The 5,863-nt window shown below is 40.4% G+C and overlaps 1 pseudogene; it reads right to left on the bottom strand.

Annotated features, from left to right (window-relative positions):
* Positions 1 to 570: 570 nt before the first annotated feature.
* On the bottom strand, positions 571 to 1,157 carry LOC123596385 (annotated as a pseudogene).
* Positions 1,158 to 5,863: the final 4,706 nt, after the last annotated feature.

The following is a 5,863-nucleotide window of genomic DNA, read 5'->3' as shown; positions in this document are numbered from 1 at the left end:
TTTCAAAACTCACAATCAACTAAACTTAATTCTGATGGCCTAGTTTTGGAAATTCATGATTGCCTTGCTGCCTTGCTTATTTATTTATTTATTTATTTATTTTTACTTATTTTATTTTTTTAATATAAAATTTATTGTCAAACTGGTTTCCATACAACACCCATTGTTACATACGTATTTTAAGCATATGCATAAAAAGACCCCAAATAAACAAAAACTCAGAATGGTCGATAGGCATATAGGAGTTGAACACATTGTGATTAATGACTATAAAGATTTCCCCCAACACTTAGAGAAGGTGTTCTCTAATGCGGGAGAATAATATACCATGTCTCAAATGCTCTTTTCTGATAAAGGAAGCAATTACAGAAAGCCTTTATTTGTTCAAAGTAACCAGTGCTATAGCTGCAGAACCCACCCCCCCCAACAATCCCCCAACACTACTTCAAAAGAAACATATCAAACTTGATTTTCGTTAGAATGTTATTTTTTCACATGAGTAAATTAAAAAATCAAGACCTAGATTTCCTCTATATTGTATATTATATATTATATATTAAATATTATATATTAGATGAAGCAATGCAAACAATGAGCTTTATCTTCTGGACAAGAATGCTAAGTTAGTCTGTCTTCATAAAAAGCAGTTACAATTTGAGGACACTTCATATTTGCCTCTTTTGCCAACACCAAGTCTGCCTTTACTGAATTTTTTCATTTCATGAGAAACATTAATTCTCCACTGCTGTCTGTGGCACCAATTATTTGTCCAAGATCAAGACCTCTGGCAAACTTGGTTTATCAGTAGCTTATCTTTTCTTCTTTGACTTGCTCTCATCAGATTCACTGTCAAAGATTTTCTTTTTGTACCATCTTTTCCTCTACCAGCTTTTTGAGAGGTAAGAAATGCTTCAATTAACTCCAGACAATCTAAATTTTCCTTAGGTTCCCAAGTATTGCCAGTACCTGTAAATTCTTTCCATTTCAGTAAATGCTCCACCTTCCCATTCGCTACACATCAGTCCAGTACTTTTTCCACCACAAACTCTTTAGGCTCTGCCTCTTCCACTTTTTTACTCTTTTCATTCTATTTCTTTCCCATTTTTTTGCAATGTAGTTTTATTGGAGGCCACTTTTTATTGCAGACTTGAAGAGCTATTATTCTGAGCTGCTCCAAGCCCTGGGTCTGTGGTGTCTCCTCCCTTCTTGATTTAAGAGCCAAATGTCATAGGGATTTGTCTTTCATGTGTAGCCCCCCCCCCCACCCCCCTGGGGAAAGTCTCCTTTTCATTCTTAACCATGCTACTGGCTCCCTTTCTACCACAGACAGTCAATGTCTGTTTCACTCCCAAATGGCATCTTCACCCTTCCTACTCTCTTTTAGTGTGGATTATTCTCTACCTTTAGTTGTGGAGTTTGTTTTCCCAGTCTTCATATTTTTTTTTTTAATGTTTGTTTATTTTGAGAGAGACAGAGTATGAGCAGGGGAGGGGCAGAGAGACAATCCCAAACAGGCTCCGTGATGTCAACATGGGGCTCAATCCCACAAACCGTGACATCATGACCTGAGCCAAAATCAAGAGTCAAAAGCTCAATTGACTGAGCCACCCAGTCCCCTTTGGGTTATTACACTGATGTGAATGTTACCTAGTTGTATCTGTGGGATGTAGCGAGCTTAGGGTTCTTTTACTCTCCCATCTTCCCAGCCTCTCTCTATCTTGGGACATTTTAATTATAATGAGATATTTTGGGATCCATCTTTTTTGGAACTGTCTGGGATTCCTGGATTGTAATGTCTGTTTCTTTTACTAGGTTAGGGAAGTTTTCATCAATTATTTTTCAACTATGTTTTCTGCCCTGTTTTGTCTCTCTTCTTCTGAGCCCCCTGTAATGCAAATGTTGGTCCACTTGATGTCGTCTCATGAATCCCTAAGGCAGCTTCCACTTTTTTTTTCTTTTTCCACTTTCTTTTTGCTGCTCCGATGGGGTGAGTTCCACTGCCTTTTCTTTTTTTTTTTTTTTTTTAATTTTTTTTTCAACATTTATTTATTTTTGGGACAGAGAGAGACAGAGCATGAACGGGGGAGGGGCAGAGAGAGAGGGAGACACAGAATCGGAAACAGGCTCCAGGCTCTGAGCCATCAGCCCAGAGCCTGACGCGGGGCTCGAACTCCCGGACCGCGAGATCGTGACCTGGCTGAAGTCGGACGCCCAACCGACTGCGCCACCCAGGCGCCCCATCACTGCCTTTTCTTAAAGTTCACTGATCTTTTCTTTTGCTTCATCTAATTTGCTGTTGAATCCCTATATTTTCCGGTTCAGTTATTGATTTTTCAGCTCTATGACTTCTTTTTGGTCGTTCTATATTTTCTTTTCTTCTTTTATCTTCTTATTTGAGAGAGAGAGAGAGAATGAGAGAGTGAGAGTGAGGGAGAGAGAATCCCAAGCGGGCTCCACATTCAGTGCAGAGCATGACGTGGGGCTTGATCTCATGACCCTGGAATCATGACCTGAGCTGAAACCAAGAGCTGGATGTTCAACCAACTGAGTCATCCACACACCCCAGTAGTTCTATGTTTTCCATCTTTGTTAAAGTTCTCATTCTGTTCGTCCACTTTTCACCTATGTTCTATGAGATTTTTCCTGACCATTATTTTGAATTCTCTATCAAGTAAATCACTTATCTGTTTCCTTAAGGACTTTTTTTTTTTTTTTTTTTTGGTGTTTTATTTTGTTCTTCAATTTGGAACACATTTCTTTGTATCTTCATTTCATTTGTTTGTTTGACTCTGTTGGTTTCTGTGTATTTGATAAAACAGCCACCTCTCCCAGCCTTGGAGGAGTGACCTTGTTTAGGAGATGAAACTTATTGTTCAACCCTGCCCTCGCTCTAGGCTCTCAAACCTTCATGATTACCCAGGCAGCCTATTTTATTGCTAGTGGATCCCAGTCATTGAGAGTATGCCGAAACTTGTCAGTTTCCCAAAGAATAGGATCCCAGTCAGTACATTTGTTCAGGTTGATTGGAAGCCAGACCCTTAGGATATAGCTTTTATTATTTTTTATTTTTATTTTTATTTTTTTGTTTACTCAGCAGCTTTTAAAGTATGCAAACATAAGGGCACCTGAGTGGTTCAGTCGGTTAAGCATCCAATGCTTGATCTCAAGGACATGGGATTGAGCTCTGTGCTACAGGCTTGGTCCTGGGCGTAGAGCCTGATTAAGATTCTCCCTCTCCCTCCCTGTCCTCCACTCATGCTCTCTCTCTCAAAAAAAAATATTTTTTAAAGTATGCAACATACTACAGTCCTATGGAACTGCAAGCATTAAGTCCCACTGGCTACTAGCACCAGGTGATCTAGGTGTCCGTTGGTGACAGCTACAAAAATTGGAGACCAGAGGAGGGTAATTATTCCTTTCCAGGAGATAATGGTGAGCTGGAGTGAGGCAGAAGGAGAGTGCAGATAGGGCATGCCAGCCTCTGTTCCCAGAGAGTGCCCCAGTATGTTCCTTGATGTGTGTTAAGTTAGATGCCTGCCCTCCAGACGGGTGTTTAAGATAATTAAATAAGCATTGTTTACATAAAGTTTGGGCTCCTCTAAATTGGCTGCCTCTGCACTGGTCCCTGTGATGGGTAAGTTTGAGAGTGTGAGCTCTTTAAGAGGTGTTTCTCAGTTCCCTATTGCCTTGTTGGTCTTGTGGACAAGTGCCCTATTGGTTTTCAAAGCTTGCATGTTGCGGGCTTCTCTTTCAGGTGCAGGTGTTGAACACTGATGTGACCAATGCAGGCTTAAAATCCTTAGCTCCTCAGGTAGAAGCTCCAGGTTTCGATTGCCCTCCTGATTTTGTGTCAGTGTGTCTGAGATGGTCTCAGCTACTCCTATCTGCTTTAATGTGTTTTTCCCCCCTCACTTGTCTGATACATAGGATTTGCTTAGCTAGTTTGTGTTTTTTGTTTTTTCAGAGGAAGTTGTTTCATGTGTAGCTGTTGATTCAGTTTATTCATGGAAAGAGGGGAGGTCAGGATTTTCCTACATTACCATCTTGATGTAGAACGTTCAAGTACCATTCTATTAGATCTTTCTTATTTATTTATTTTTTAACATTTATTCATTTTTGAGAGACAGAGTGTTGAGGTGGGGAGGGGGACAGAGAAAGAGAGGGAGACACAGAATCCGAAGCCAGGCTCCAGTCTCTGAGCTGTCAGCACAGAGTCCAATGTGGGACTCACATCCATGGACTGCAAGATCATGACCTGAGCTGAAGTCAGACGCTTAAGTGACTGAGCCACCCGGGTGCCCCAACTATTAGACATTTCTAGGTAGCTCCAGCTAAATTTACTTCCCTTTAAAAAAAAATTCCTATAACTCTAATCATGTTATACCATGCAGCTTATTTTCTTTTCTGGATTACAGTGGTAAGATAGTATTATGCTCATTTTTATGGCTCCCTATAGGACTAATAGAAGGTTTGGAATTTGGTAGGTTCTTTTTGTGTGTACAGTATTTAAGGGAAGGAAGGAAATAAATGCTTATGTACACACACACACACACACACACCTGGTGTATTCCTTATCCTTAAGGTATGTATATGTACTTACATAAATATATTTGCAAGAATGTTTCATGCATTAAGTCAAAGACTTCTGGTTCTAGCTAAGACAGTGAATTGAGCATGACTGCTGGCTCCTTCTCCTGCACAACAATTCTGGAGATGCCAGAAATTAGATATCTATAATCTAGAATCTAAGGAAAAATTTTTGACCTAATGATGGACATCAACCAAAAATTCATAATAAACATCATACTTAGAAAAATTTTAGGTGCTGTATTACTTAGGATTGTGTTTCCTGTATGTAAAAGAAACCAAAACGGTGGTAAACGCACAAGGGATTGGTTTTTTCCTCATAGCAGGAAGTCCAGAGGTGGGCAGTATAGCTCTGGTGTATGTTCTGACAAAGTTTCAGTGTTCTAGGCCTCTTCTAGCTTTCTTACTTCGTGATCATCATCTCACATACCCAGCTTTTCCCCCCTCATCCTCTCAAGGTGGCTTTTGCTTTTCCAGGTAATCATGATCCAGGCAGGAGGAAGCAGGTAGAGAGAGGGCAAAGAGATGTGGAACCTAGCCTGCCAGGCTTTCTGAAAGCTCACACAGGGACCTTGTATCACATTCCATTGGCTTGACTGTGATACACGACCACCTTTTAGTTGCAAGGGCAGCTGCAGTTTTGCCTCTGTAAACAAAATTGGTAGAAAGGAAAAAACTTGAAGGCTTGAAATCGGGTAGACAATTAATAGCATCTGCGTTGTATTCTGTTTAGGTTTGAGAACAACATCATGATCTCCACCGTGACGACTGCCTTTCAAGTTAGAGTTGATGTCTTGGCCATTGCAAAGAGATAACAATAAATGTGAAATATAACTGTTAGTTCTGCTAAAATCTATAAAAACCACATCAAGCTTATTAAATAACTTATTAAACAATACTAGGCAGCTTACTGAGTCTGTAACATTGGCCACAGATACAGATTTAGAAGCCATATAACTGGGAACTGCATGTATACCAATCATCCTGCAGGTCTGCTGTAGGGGAGACAGCGCTGTTCCCACTCTGTGTCGACACTGCAGTGAGCATTGCCAATGCTACCGGTGTGAGCACTGGGTACTAGTGAGAGAATCTCTCCCCCAAGCCGGTCTCTGTTTTCTATATCTTGCAGAATGATGCGTTGTAGTGGTTTCTCCTTTAGCTCATTAATGTCTCTTGCAAAATCTATGTTCCGTCTGTACAAGAGTCTAGAAAAAGCAAGTTTCTGCTCTTTCTTATGGGAGTTGGAGACTTAAAAGGAGAGAAACCTCTTCTAATG

The sequence above is a fragment of the Leopardus geoffroyi genome, chromosome B1 (assembly GCF_018350155.1).
Source record: "Leopardus geoffroyi isolate Oge1 chromosome B1, O.geoffroyi_Oge1_pat1.0, whole genome shotgun sequence".
NCBI lineage: Eukaryota > Metazoa > Chordata > Mammalia > Carnivora > Felidae > Leopardus > Leopardus geoffroyi.
The sequence above is the reverse complement of the archived record's forward strand: the minus strand, read 5'-3'. Positions and strand labels throughout refer to the sequence as shown.